Source organism: Nuphar pumila, chromosome 13 (genome assembly GCF_984573655.1).
Source record: "Nuphar pumila chromosome 13, dmNupPumi1.hap1.1, whole genome shotgun sequence".
Lineage (NCBI taxonomy): Eukaryota > Viridiplantae > Streptophyta > Magnoliopsida > Nymphaeales > Nymphaeaceae > Nuphar > Nuphar pumila.
Window position 1 is genome coordinate 100,979,145 of NC_143261.1, and position 15,896 is coordinate 100,995,040.

Sequence of the window (15,896 nt, forward strand, 5' to 3'; positions counted from 1 at the left end):
TAACCCACACGCACCCCTGTGCGTCCAACCGCTACGTGTGGGAACATCTTGCAAGTTGAGAGATCATTAACCAAATCTCCAAAGGCAACATTATCTCATCTGCTGGCACCGCTGAACCGAACAATGCTCCATGTCTGTGTCGCCACACAGTGATGCACAAATGACAATACTTATGCCTATCGCATGTCGTGCTACCATCGTACGTCACCGATCAAGCAAATGCATACTGTGCGTGCCTACACTTGATGCATTTTTCACTCAGTAGAGCTCTGCACTACTCATGCCCCATTCCAAAAGATCGGCCCGGGACATTCTCTCTCACCCAAAACCATTATTGTCATCGACAATGTTGGTACAGGTAAGAACATTGTCTTCATTGATATGTCAGTTTTTCTATATACTTATCTTTGGTTTACTCTTTTTTCTTCAGCCCAGTCAACTTGTTCTAGATTACATCCACCATCACTGCAACCTTTAACACGTTAAGTCTCATACCTTTAACGCATTGTCGATCACTTAGACAGCGGTCTTCTCCTCTATCAACATCGAGCATTCTCTGCTTGTGGGACCCCAGTACAGTCTCAAACACAAGCGGCTCATCCTCTACCGCACGATAAACTTATCATCTTGATGCTCATAACGGGGGTGCCTTCCAACCCCAGCAAGGGCAAGTCCAAGCCCTTTGTGGTCTTCACAGAGAAAGACGACCACCAATGTGTGCCAAAGGGATATCAACTCTCTTAAGCAACAACTTGCAATTTTCTGCTGGTTTAAACTAGTCCTCAAGTGGGAGACGCCTTATTGCATATCACCCAAATGCGGTCCTCCAAAGTGTCTTCCTGGGTACTCATCTTCATAAGGGCACTTTGCTCCAATGCTGCACTCCCCTTCCGAAGTCAGAAGATGTACTCTCTCTCAGATTCAGCAAAACATTTTCGCAAGAATCAATGAGCCACGAACAATAACTTTTTTTACACACGCAACCCATTGAAGATTTACCAACTCAAGAGACCAAAGCAACGAGCCTTCTGCTTAACGTGGGCACTTCGCTAACTCACGGTCTTGGGAGAGTATCTAGAAGTTTGATAGAATCTCACATACCCAAATGTGAAAATTCATCTAACTGAATCCAACGTGCATTCTCTTCATGCACAAGGCAAACACCACGCTCCACCTGCGAGCCTAATGCACAAATGGTAGGAATCTTTGGCTTATCTACGTTCTCTTAGCCAACTGAATAACAACCTTACACTTCTGCTTATCATGGTCAAGATGACTCATATCATTCTGCCAACATCTTGTTTATGTGCTTGGTCAATAATACTTTGCCTTCACAAATTTGCGTAACCAAGATAAACTATCACTGTCGCGCACAATAAACAACAAAGTCTCCGTGAATCTTTATGCTCTGATATCAATTTATCATGGGGCTACTTTTTCAATACACGGGTGCAACGCGATGGTCCTTCCTTACCGTCACAAGCCTTTTTGTCGCTTTGTCACGGGCGTACAATCTTTCGTAAATTTGCGATGGCGCCCGACAACCCAGTCTCGCCAGCCTAATGGCCAAAGGCCGCACACCAACGCTTTTTTATGTGCTGAAAGATTTTCATTAGCCTTACGCACCATCTCATGCGCAGTTGCCTAGCGGAAGTTGATCAAGCATATTTTCTAATGCAAATTTCATCTAGTTCATGCCACTTAGTACATAGTCGTTTCATACCAGCTATCACTTCGAAAATGATACAAACTTGCCTTAGTCTTGCGTGTCATAAAGCGTATTGTGACTCCATATGCATGCCAGAGCTAAACCTCATTCACCGAAGAAACAAGACCTTGCGGCCTCAAGTCTAAAGACCAGTTGATTATTGAACTCTAAAGTGAATAACACCACCTAGACTCATTCGTCGACACCTAGGCATTCACTCGCCTAGCCCCGAGTCACCATACTTGGTTGGAATCATCTAAGGTGATTCCTGAAAAAATTAGCCCCAACCCAACGCACCCTCGTGCATCCAACCGCTACGCGTGAGAAACTCCTACAAGCTAAGGGGTCCTTAACCAAATCTCCAAAGGCAACATCCTCTAATCCGCTGACACTGTTTAACAAAATAACGTTTCACGCCTATGCCACCATACAACGATGCACTAACGATGATATTGTTGCCTATCGTGTGTCATGCTACCACCGCATGTCACCGATCAAGCCAACACATACCACGCGTTCTTACACTTGATGCATTTCCACTCAATAGAGATTCGCACTGCACGTGCCCCATTCCAACGGCTCGATTCAAGACAATCACAATGTTTGATGAAAATCTACAATACACAAAGACATTTTAAATGATATGTACTTTATTGGATCCGATTCTTGTTATTCTCTCAAACCAGGACCTCCTCCTATGTCACTGAGAATAGTCACCAATATCACCATGGATGCAAACTGTTCATATTTGGATCAGATATGGCCAACACCATATTCAACTAATCGGATATTGGCTAAACATATTTAAATTAGAATCATTCAAATGGTGAAAAGCTCATACGAGGTCTGCTTTTTGCATGTAAAATGGATTAAGATATCCATCAAATTTGAATATTTATTGATTTCGATAGCAAAAAATCAAAACCATATCCTCAACCTATTATAGTCGGATATGGTTTTGGCTTACCAAATGCAACTAAATGGGATTGAATTCAGATGGATATCAAATAAAATATGATTAATTTTACATCCCTATATATCACTGTTCTTTTTTTGGGAAATTAATATCCAAAACTTAATGTGATATTTTCAATGACCATTACGTTTTTCCATTATAAATGTGGCATTTAAAAAATGCATATATTTTTAACAATTATTGCAATTTTATATCATTATTCTTTTATTACATAGTTTCATTTTATATATTTTTTATTAACCATATATTTGAAAATCTTGCAAGATTTAACCAAGAATGAGATTTGGTACTACGAGCGAGAATCCAAAAAATATCATGATACTTTTTAAATATCGCCTATTTTGAAAATAACATGGTTATTACGGGGATAGATTTTCACTTCTTACATTTGTAGATTTTCATAATGTCCCTTTATATTTTTATGTATCTTATACATTCTTTCACATTTTACATTTGTTCTGTTATATAGTCAAGAGAGAGGTGGTACTGCCGGCGATGGTCTTCGTCGGGGGGGGGGGGGGGGGGGTAGGGGTGGGAAGGAGAGGAGAGGGAAGGGTCAAGGAGAGGGTGAGGATGGAATGAGTCAGAGTCGAGGGAGTTATATAGGGATGGCAGTGGAATGGGGGAGGGGAGGGGGGGGACAGGAACCCGCCTCGCCCTGTTTGGAATAGAGATGGAGGCAGAGATAGACTTACGCTTCCCCCATTCTCACATCTGATCTCCGTTAATAAAATGCTAGAATACTTTTTACGGATGACAGTGGATCGAAGAAAAATGGAGTTCCTCCCCACCTCATCCCGTTTGGACCAGGGATTGAGGACATCAAATGGAGATGGAGGTTAAAATCAAAACTCATGTGGAGATAAAGGCAAAGATGGAGTTTAAAATCAAAACTCATGCAGGAATAGGGTGGAGGAAGGAATTTTGAGATGGGGTGGGAGTGAAGGCCTTATCCTTCATGTAATATTGTGTATTTTCATACTTAGTCATTTTCAGATTTTTTGAAAATTTAGCTAAGTCTGGGAGAAAGATCATTTAGACTTCGATATTAGACCGATGCTTTTGAGTCCAGGCTTGGCTCAAATCTCACCAACTAAGTCGAAACGAGCCACTTAAAATGTGAGAAAAGTTTAATTTTCTACTTTTAAATTCAAGCAAAATTTGAGCAAAACTCTGGTTATTTAGGGCAAAACTCAAAATTTGATATTCGTGTAATATGTTCTTGGATGCGTCTCGAAATGCCAAGCTCAACAATATGTTACTTTTTTTAATTCGAGTTTCGATTGGCCCAAAAATCATATTTTAAAAAAAAAAGAGAAGTTTGTTGGTGCAGATCCGGATTTGGATAGGACTAGATCGATATATATATAATTCAAACTAATATGGATTAGGACTTTATCCAAGACCCACATTAATCTGAATTTGCTCTAGTCCAAAATCTATTTTGATTTTTGGAGATGAATTTAGATCTTGAATCCAGATCCAAATCCAAATTTATGCACAATGTTTTTCTAACTTTAAATTTAATAAAAAGCTTTAATTTGGAGTTAAATAAGGTTCAGAAGCCTTCTAAGTTAATTTAGCTATTTTGGAAGCTTTTAGATGATTATTAATTAATTTTTATTAATTTTGAATTTTAATTAGGGTTGAGAACGACTTCTAAATGGAGTCCTTGTACATGCTTAAAGAGACTTGTATAAGTTTTGAAAAAGACTTTTAAAAATTTTGAAAAAGTCAAAACATGAGAATTGGAAAATTTTTAGAAAGAGAGAGAGAATCCTCCAAGGAGGAAACTCTCCTTCTCCAACCCATCTAGAGAGGGATGGAGAAGGGGGAGGGCATCACCTCCCTCTTGGCCTATTTAAACATCAAAAAAAAAAAAAAAAAGAGAAAAGAAAAGCGAGGAAGAAGAGGAGGAGAAGAGCTATTTTCCTCCATCTATCTACGATTTTTATCTTTCATCACTATTTTTGTGTGATTTACATCAAAGGTATGGGTCTCCTCTCTTGAATCAAGTGAGAAATTGATTATAGATTGGATTTTCATGCAATATTTTGATAAAAATCTATGAAAAAAGTGCTTATATGGATGTTTTCTCAAAAATACATGAAAGATGATCTATGTACTTTCCTTCATAGTTGTAGTTCTTGATTCTTTTCATCTTTTCAATAAAATAAAATTTTATACATGCTAAAACATAATTTTTATTGGTGGTACGAGTGTTTATTTAAAGGTTGCTCTTGATGGGTATCATTTTTCATGGATGGATCATACTATGGACCGATTAGATACACATAGTAATGTGTTGAATCAAGGTTGTATGCATGCATTCTTAAATCTAAATATGTATGCACGTTGGCCATATGAATCTGTTGTGGTATCACACCTTTCACATGCATGCATTATTAAATTATGAGATCCCATGGTCATTCATGCTTAAATGAGAATGTGATGCATGGGATCAAAGTAATATTCTGATTTCTTATGCTTATTGATTTAGCAATATGTACGTGCATATAAAATCGGATGAGAATATGCATAGTTCATGGCAATGACTGGGTGTTCAGATTTTATAAATGCCTTGGGCCGACTGGCAGCCCAATCGAACTCGGTTCGGATGGCCTGTCAGGTCTTGGCCTCTCGGTTAGCCCATCCATTCGTTGGCTAGGCATAATATTTAAAAAAAGAAGAGAAAACTAACCATGAAATCACTGTTCGCAGTTTAAAAGGGTTATTATCGACCCATGATTCTTGAGAAGGAGGATAAAGTCACATGCAGATGACATGATTGTTATACATGCTATTTCATTTCTGTTGCTGATGGCTTTAGCATCCATATGGATTTTGCTTTGTGGTCCATATCCGAGCATTCTCTGTTTCCAGTGTGTTTAATTACTATACTTCTCCACCTCCTTCCTGTCATATTCTAAGATCAGTCTTTTTCGTTTCACCTGGCAGACTTGTAGCCTGTCAGGCCCACCTGACCTAAGATCGGCTGGGCAGTGATGCAACCCAACCGAACCTGAGCATATCACAGAAAAAGAGCGGACACCCATAACTTAATCAGCAACTAAGAAGGCCATACAGAGACAACATTGACAAAATAAATATAGGTACAAGCAAACTGACCGGGCATGTGTGCAGTTTGACAGGCTCAGAAAAAAATCTTTTTGTTCTTTTTATAACATTTTTACACATGCACACACACATATATTCTCAATATTTCACACAAAACAACAAACTTTTATCTATCATGTGATTTTCTTACAACAAGATTTCACCATGGTGGAGACCTGTGTAACAAATAATATTTTGAAAGAACTACAAATTTTTCATGGTATTTTCAGATCTTGATGTTATATCAGAATAGAACGATAATTCCAACATATTGCTTATTCTGAAAATAAGTTTTTTTTTTTTTGTAATATAAACTAAGAAAACACTTTCTTACATTTTATATATTTATTTTTGTATGGTTTTATGAATATTGTTTTTTATGATGATATTTTCCTGATATTTTAATATTTAATTAATCTCAAGAAATTTCCCAATTCATAGATTTGTACAATTGGTGAAGGCTTGAATTTGGCTGGAATTCTTGATCAATTTACATCTCTGTCTAAAATTCGAGTACTATTTCTAATCATGGTCACTGTATGGACAGATTGCCTGCAACATGTTTAGTGAAATCACAGTTTCATTAAAAAAGATAGGTCTTCAAATGTCATTTTAAAAACATATGGGTTGTTTGTGAATTTTCATATAAAAAAAGATGAGCCATGAAATGTCACTCACCCACCACACATTGGCTGGTATCTGGTTGGTAAAACCCTTGAGGTCCTCCCGCCCAATGAAAAGTACATTCAGCTTCAACCTTGGGACAAGGAATGTCATTCGTGGGTTTCGAACTTGTAACGTCCGTCAACTTTGAAAACTTCAAAAGCTGCCCTTGCAGGCAGGTATTTTTTTAAAACATAGTCCAAAAAACGGGTTTTCAAATAAGATTTCTCTTTTGAGACATTTGGCTAAGCTGGGCTGCTTAAGAGAACGATTGAGAGCAAGAAAAATTCTCATAGGTAAAAAACAATTGCCTACTAGAAGTTTTGCTAACTTTTTCTAAAGAATTTTTTTTGCTTGTATGTGTAGGAGTGAAAAAATGTGTGTGTGCATGTATGATATATATATATATATATATATATATATATATATATATATATATATATATATATATATATATATATATATATATATATATATATAGAGTGGAAAAGAAAGATTTTTGTCAATGGCATTATTACTTTGGCTCTTCTTTTTTTTAGTTTTTTTTCATCTGTATATGCTTTTATAATAACCAGATGAGGCTGAAAATGACCCTTTTCTTTTCTTAATTTTAAACTGAGCTGCTTCCAACCACTTTGAGTTTGTTGAAAGAAAGAATGGGGATTGTTCTCTATGTCACATGGATACTCTCAAAAAGGGCCAAGCTAAAAAATACAGGCTTTCAATCCAGTTTGGTGCAGTGGGATGGGGCCTAAGCCATTAGGTAGGTGGTTTAGGTTCAAATCTCATGAGCATCACCCCCTACAAAATCTTATGTTGCTAGAACAGTGACCGTAAGTAGAACAGGCAAAGCCAGCGCGACTAGGTCTATGATCCTGATGTGGTTTCTCAGAGTAAAAATCAAAAAGAAAAAAGATCCAAGCGAGTAGGGATGCAAATGGTTCATACCCTAAACAATTAAATACATGAAGATTCAAAACAAAAACCGGATGTGAAACAACCAAAAATTGCAAAAACCTTCATCTTGGATCCAACTCATCTGCATCCCTACAAGCGAGAGTTTGGTAAGGTTGTAGTTGCACCTTAGGGTCTGCCCTATACTGAGTGTAGAGTTGGCCTGGCATGCCCAGTCGAGCGGCTGAGTGGGGCCCACCATAGAGAGGAGGGGACTGCATGAGGCTGGCCTCATGGAGCGGTAAGCACCTTACCCTCCTTGCTTAACAAGTCTACATTTTTATGTTTTGAAGTGGTATCTTTTTCCCCAAGATTTTCTTTAAAGTCCAGCTGGGTTTGTCTGAACCCTACTAGTTATACAAATATACCATTGAGATTTGAACTTGCAACGCGAAGGGGTATCTTTTTCCTCAAGTTGAAGAAACGTTAAGTTCAGGAAGGATTTCAAGGGTTTTACCAACATGTGGTCGGTGATGAGGAATTTTTTCCTAAAATACACTCAAAAGGACAAAGAACATGCCATTTTTGTAAAGTTTTCTAATAGAAATAGCATATTAGGGAACACATACACGTGTAAATTGAAGTATCTCTTTGACACATAGTGACAAAAGTTAAAAACGGCAAAATATCGTTTTTCAAAAACTTGTAAGAATTTGATTTTTTTTTTTATAAATCTTGCTTTTTTTGGCAAAATCTAGTCCATAAAAAATAAATTAAAAATATAAAAAGTAATTTTTAGAAGAAAATATTAAAAAATTATTTAAAAATAAAACATATGGGTTTTCATGATAAATAGCCAATTAAAATGTAGATAGCAAGTTTAAATCATGGTATTTATGTTTTTTCATAAATCTCACAATATTTTGAAAATGTTGCAAGATTTTCATAAATCTTGCGATATTTGTCACTATGCTTTGACATAACCCTCCCCTGACCTGGCACTTTCAATGTTATATCCAGATCATACCTAGGTCCATGACTTTGCCTTCACAATCTCAATCGCCATAATGGGTTGGAGACTGTTTGTTTTTAATTTATAACCCGAAGAAACCATGCTCGGCACACGAAGACCTGTCTGTGCTGGCTCAGCCTGCCATACTTCAAGGTTAGGACCCTTACCTCCGGTGCCTATACTATGTATTGCTTGCGCAGAGGGGTGACACCTATGAGAATCGAACCTTGACTGCCCGTTTAGCAGCCAAGGTCCTACCCCACTACACCAACCCCCCTTAGATTTCTATTAGAGTCTGTTTGTAATTTCCAGAAAGTATCAAGAAAATCTAGGATTAATATATCATTATACAAATATAAGAAAAATAAATCAAATCTATAAAAATACACATCGTGTTAAAATTGCTTAAATTTCACAACACATTGAACTCATGCTGCAAATCGGACCGTATCTGTATCCGAACATAATTTGTTTTCAACCTTCTGTTCATCGGATCCAGCACTGTTACTGAAAATTTGGACCCCAAATCAACTTTACCAGATCAGATTTAGTTCAGACTCAAACTTCCTGCCCAATATTCACAATTGGACCATGAACTTATAATGGATATCCAACTCGGGTCAGGTCCTTTACATCACTACTCTCCCAGTCAATAGGACATGACAGCTTAGGCCTATTACTGGCTAGATCATGGTAGAGTCAAACGGTGTGAACTGGTACAAGTTACCAATAACATTTATTAAATGAGGAAAAGGGCTCAGGTGTATAGATCAAGGATGGGCATCGGGTTTTGGCCTGGTTATTAACGGGCATGAGTTTGAAGAGAAGCTCATAACCTGATCGATGGCTTAAAGGGCCAATGTGAAGCGGGTTTGGTTTGGCCTAGCCCGGCCCAAACCCATTTATTTTTCCTTTATTTCCATGATACAATACAAAAACCTAATTATTAAATAGTGTAACTAATTAGGTAAATTGTAATAATTAGCAAATAAAAAGTTCTCATGCAACTAATTAGGTAAATAATAATAGTTATCCAATTTACTATGTAATAGTTAAATTTTAAATTTTTTATATTGTTAAAAAATTAATAAATAACTCAGGCTCATCGGACTGACCCGATAGTACATGGGTCGGCTCGGGCGGATGTAACAGACTAGGTTTCAGCCCGGTACCTAACAGGTCCTGGATTAAAATCATGGCCAAAACCTGGGCATGATGAGCCCGGCCGACTTGGTGCATCGGGCTTCCTGACCCATTGCCCACTTCTAGTATAGATTTCCTCACCCTTTAAGAAGTAACCATAGAAATGATGAAACCCACTATTTATTTTATTCATAGAAAAATGAACTGACTCTAAGAAATAACAAATCGTGGTTGGGAAGGTTACGGTAGAGAAAGCCATCATAATTTTTATTTTATACCAGGAGAAGGAAAAAGAATTACTGAAAGAAAAAAATGAAAATCAATTAGTTATTTATGAGAATTTAATAGGTTGCAAAAGGATTGGGATTGATGAGAAAACTAGGCTGAATCTGTACACATTGTTTTTTGATACAAACCCTTAAATAAGATCCAAATGCACAGTTGGATAGGTTTCACTTCACTTAGTAGGTTGTTTTCGTAATCGAATCAGTATTTCATGTTGGACATGTACTCATATTCGGACAAATTCACTCTGTCTGTAGTTTTTATATGTAAAATACCTGTGTCTAATATTCTTTTACTGGTTTCTTTAATACCATGTACATTTTTAATCCAGATTCAATCCTCATTTAATTGTAGGCTCACTTCGACCTATTGTAACAATTTTGGACTCATATTCTGATTAAATATGATTCGACCAATACACGATAAGAGAGAGGAAGAGGTAGGGATGGCAATGATTGTAAGGCTGTATTGCCATAAGGTGACTCTTGTAGACTTTCCAACAGTCACAAGAGACATGTTTCTTAAGGGATGAAGGGATTTCTTCTAGAGGTTATGTCCTAAAACTTGAACTCTTCACAATCTATAAAATGCAGTGAAAGAGATATGATTAATAATGCATGAAAATACAAAAAGTCATACAAGCATTCACGGTTACAATGATAAAAGCATTTTGGTTTGTAAATAAGTTGGGAGTTTAGACTCCCCGATGATTTTGAGCATAACTGTGAAGTCTTCATCTCACTGCAAAATTGGTCCCGTGCAGAATGAATCCCTACAGTGGTATCAAAGCAGGTTCGACAAATCTCTGACGGTACCACTGGAAGTCCCTTGTGTGTGCAAAAGCGTTGACGCAAAAATTGAACACCGGAAATCGGTAGTGACTCATTGCCAGAAAAGTGTATAATTAAAATAAAATAAAAAACAAAACAAAAAGTTAGTTTTTATTTTTCTGATTTAGATAAATAAGCGAACCAATCGAGTTCCCCAGTTGCATAAAAAAAAGAACAAGAAGAGGGTTGAACCCTCTTCGAGTTTTATTTTCTGAAAAGGAAAAGGGAAACCACCACCGGTGGTGACTCGCTCTATCTGAACCACTCTTTGTGCGCCAAACCACCTGAGTTATCTGTGATCGCAGTGTCGAGAAATTAAAAAAAAAAGGTAAAAAGGAGAAGAGGAAGGTGGTTTGGTTCCCTCTTTTCTCTCTCTTTTCTGAAGGGATCGAACCAAACGAGGGTTCGGTTCCCTTATTTTCTGAGAAGGGATCGAACCAAACCAGGATTTGGTTCCCTTATTTTTTGAGAAGGGATCGAACCAAACGAGAGTTCGGTTCCCTCATTTTTTGAGAAAAGATCGAACCAAACGAGGGTTTGATTCCCTCTTTTTATGAGAAGGGGCGTCAGTTGAATCCATTAAAAAAAAACACTCACCATTTCGATCAGAGGTCGGATTACCAACCGTCAAACCCTCGCAAGTGGAAGTCTTCAGACGTCGTACAGTGACTGTCGGTCACCCAATCTATTGCAATATCCTGTCGTTGACTGACATCCGAGTGTCATCGGGTGTGGTGTGCAGTTGTCAGATCAATGCCGGTTTTTTTGCCTGCACCGACAGGCAGACAACAAAACAAAACAAAAAACATAAAAAAAGGAGGATGAAGAAAGGGAACATGTACTGCTTACTTGGGCATCTCCGAACAGGCTGGAGGAGGTCGCCGGAAAACTAGTGTTGCTTCGACGAGTAGCGGCGGGCTCCCCTCTTTTCTCAGAACAAAAGTTTTTTTTTTAATGAAAAGGAACCCTAACCGAGTTTCCCTTCATTTAACGTATAAATCTTTAAAAAAATCAGATTAAACTTGAAATTTCTTGCAAATTTGGAAAAGGGGTTATTTTTTTTTGAAAAACAGACAATAGTATCTGGCTTTTCTGAAATTACAGAAAAGTGGTTCCTTTCTTTCTGTTAAACTCAGGAAAATTTATAATTACAGAAAGGCAATGATATTTTATGAAATTATAGATAGTGGGTTGAATCTTTCTGTTTAACTCAAAAAAATTCTTTTTTAAAGTTTATGTTTCTATTTTTTGCTTAAAAAGGCTTCTACCTTTCTGAAAATTACATAAAAGAAGTTTATCTTTTCTGATAAACTCAAAAAGTTGCAGAAACAAGTCTTTATGATTTTTGTTTACATAGAACTTTTTACATTACTTTCTGAAATTATAGAAAAGTGATTCTAATTTTGAAAAAACTACCTGCTACTTATTTTTGTCAAATAGTGCTTAAATTTAACAAGTTTTTTAGAGTTTCTTGCATACTTAAAGATTTAATTGCATGGCAAACTAATTTAGAAGGATCAAAACTAGTTACATTTATAAATATTAGTTAAAAAACTTTATTAATTCTAATATTTATTTATAATTAGGAATATGACAAATCAAATTATTATGACTGAGTTATCCACAATAAAAAAAACTCAATGGGATGCATTTTAGATTATGGAAAAGAAAAATCAAATATCTATTGACTTATGACAAGACCCTATACATATTAAACAAATTAGAATCTTCCCTAACTGATAAATCGAATGAAAAAGAGACGAGAGCTCATAACAAGTTTATTAAAGATGATCAACTTGCTCGAGCAACTCTTCTAACATTTATGCAAGATGATCTCATCTGATTGTCTGAAGATTTTAAAACTGTGAAGAGAATGATGAAATAAGTCAGAAAAAAGTATGATATGACTTCCAAGACTCACATTCAACTTCTTCTGGAATTGTACAATTCTTGCAGAATGAAAGAGTCCAACAACATGCTCGATCATGTGAATCGAATATTGGTAATGACTAAGGACTTAGCCATAGCAGAAAATGATATTCTCGAGCGCATGCAAATCTCCACCATACTAAACAACCTTCCTCCAACTTGAAAAATAGTATCGATTGCCATGAGATTAAACCAGAAAAGCCTTACTCTAATTGAACTCCCTCTGCAATTAGCTCTTGAGCTAGAGCACATGTCAAAAAACAAAAAGAGAGAAGTTATAAATACACAAGAATTTTTTTCGGCAACCTCTCATAAGTTCAAATCTAAAGGCACATTCTTCACAAAATTTAATATGAATAAATTCAATAAGAAGCGTCTAGTGCAGACAAAAAACTCCAAGACTGCAACCAGAAGAGCATGTTTTTCTTGTGAAAAATTTTGGCATTTTAAGAATATGTGTCTAAATAGAACAAAAAAAAATAAAAAAAATAAGTAAATGAAGAACAAGAGTTAGTATGCACTGTATATGAATCATTGATCACAGATAGTGATCTCCCAAGGTGGTGGATTAATTCAGGGGTGACGCAACATGTGTCTAAGACAAATGAAGGACTTGTGAAAATGAAGGGGTTGAAGCCTAGAAATCATAAGGTGTATATGATAAATAACACCTATAGTGATGTGGTCAGGATAGAGACTTACAGGCTTTAGATATAAGATATCAGACTCCTACTAGAAAATGTATTTTATGTACCTTTCATGAGAAAGAATCTTTTAACAGTGTGAGATTTTGCTAAAAAGGGTTTCAAAATCCGCTTTCGAGGTGACAAAGTCGCTATTGGGAAAGATAGAAAAGTGAAGCTCAGGGGTTGCTATGATGCTGACCATGGTCTTTTTTGTCTTAATGTAACTCCTTATATAAGTAATACAATACATATTTCTAGTTATGTTGATTGTGCATTTAATGTCGATGTATATTTATGACATTTAAGGTTAGGGCATGTAAATGTCAATAAAATAAAAAGAATAATTTAGATAGAATTATTACATTCTCTTAAAAATCTAGAATTTAAAAAATACAAACCATGTATATCAAGTAAAATGACTAGAAGACCTTTTCCTAAGAGAAGTAGGTCATGTGACTTGCTAGTTTTGGTACACATAAATATTTATAGACCTTTAACCGTAGAAACACACGAAAGGAAATCATATTTTATCACATTTATAAATGATTACTCAAGGTATGAATACATATACCTAATTTCTAAAAAATCTAAAACTCTAGAAAAGTTTAAGGTATACAAACATGAAGTTAAATGATTACTAGGAAGAAAAATCCAAGTTATTAAATCTGATAGATAAGGCGAATATAACTCTAATGAGTTTAAAAACTTCTGTACTGATAATAATATAACTCCTAATACAACTATGCCTTATACACCACAACAAAATGATATAGCAGAACGAAGGAATAAAACCTTGATATATATGACAAGATCCATGTTGGCACATGCAAATTTTTTCAAAAAATTCTGGAGAGAAGTAATTTTCATTACCATGTATATCCTGAATAATGTTCCTTCTAAGGCAATAGAGCTTACACCCCATGAATTATGGACTGATAAGAGTCATTTATGAAAGTGAGGGTCACTTGCTCATGTGTTGATTCTTAGTCAAATAAGAAATAAGTTAGATAATAAAGCTATCAAATGCATCTTCATGGGATACCCAAAGGGATCAAAGTGATATCGACTATATAATCCTGAAAAAAGATTTATAGAGAATAGAGAGGTATAATTCTTGGAAACTCAAGAAAATATTTTTGATCCTGAAGATGGTGGTGTCTTTCTTGATATCATAAATGATAATGGGGTATCAAGTCAAGAGTTAGGGCATAACGATCCAGTTGTGAATAATGAACACAGAAAAGAACAAGAACTCATCCAATCTATTTGAATGAATATTACACATTCTTGAGTGAGGAATTGTGTTACTTCATGGATTTGAACAAAACTCTTGATAACTTAAGTTTTGAAGATGCAATTGCTTCTAATGAGTCTGAACTTTGGAAGGAAGCAATAAAAGATGAGTTAAACTCTATAGAAAAGAATAAAGTTTGAGAATTAGTTACTTTGCCCAATAGATATAGGGCAATTGGTAGCAAGTGAGTTCTCACCCTTTGCCCAATAGATTAAGTGAGAATTAGTTACTTTGCCTAATAGATATAAGGCAATTGGTAGCAAGTGAGAATTAGTTACTTTGCCCAATAGATTAAGTGAAAAGTCTCAATCACTTAATGCGTTCAAATCCTTCAAGGCTGACATTGAAAACCAACTTAGCAAAAGAATTAAGGCCATCAAATCTAACCATAGTGAGTACTATAGTAGATATGATGGATCAGGTGAATAACGTCCAAGACTCTTTGCTAAATTCTTAGAGAAATGTGGGATTGTCCCTCAATATACCATGCAAGACACTTCTAGCCTAAATAATGTAGCTGAGAGACAAATTATGACCCTTAAAGATATGATAAGGAGTATGATTTCTCATTCTACCTTACCAGAGTCTCTTTGGGGAGATGCATTAAAGACTATAACTTATGTATTGAACATGATACCATATAAAGCATTAACCAAGACCCTATATGAATTATGAACAGACAGGAAATCTACTTTGAAACATTTTCATATTCGGGGATGTCCAGCTGAGGCTATACATGCCACACAAAATGAAACTGGATTCCAGTTTGGTTAACTGCTACTTTGTTGGGTATTCTAAAAGGTCCATGGGCTATAAGTTTTACAACCCTGTGAATAAGTACCTTTTTTAAATGGGAAACACTTGTTTCTTTGAGGGTGCTGAGTTTGGGGGGAGTGATAAGGTAAAAGACATTGCTTTTGAATGAGAGTCTTTTTTTCTTTTTATAGTTGTAGTTGACAATTATCAGATTTTTATTCCTGACCTTATTCTAAAAAATCTAAATCAAGACAATACTTTAGATCTTCCTATTCAAAATCAAGCTTTTACTCATAGAGTACAAACTCAACAACCTCAAGAAACACCTAAAGAATAAGTGCCATTAAGAAAATTCACTAGAGAGATAAGAAGGACAATTTCAGATGATTACATTATCTTTCTATAGGAATATGACGGTGACACTGGCCTAAGGAAAAATGATTCAATCAACTTCCATCAAGTCATACAAAGTTCTATCTCTCAAAAGTGGATTGATGCAATGTATAAGGATATTAAATTCATGAAGGACAATGACGTATAGGATCTTGTCCCATTACCTGAAGGTGTGAAACCCATTGGTTGCAAATTATCATTTAAAACCAA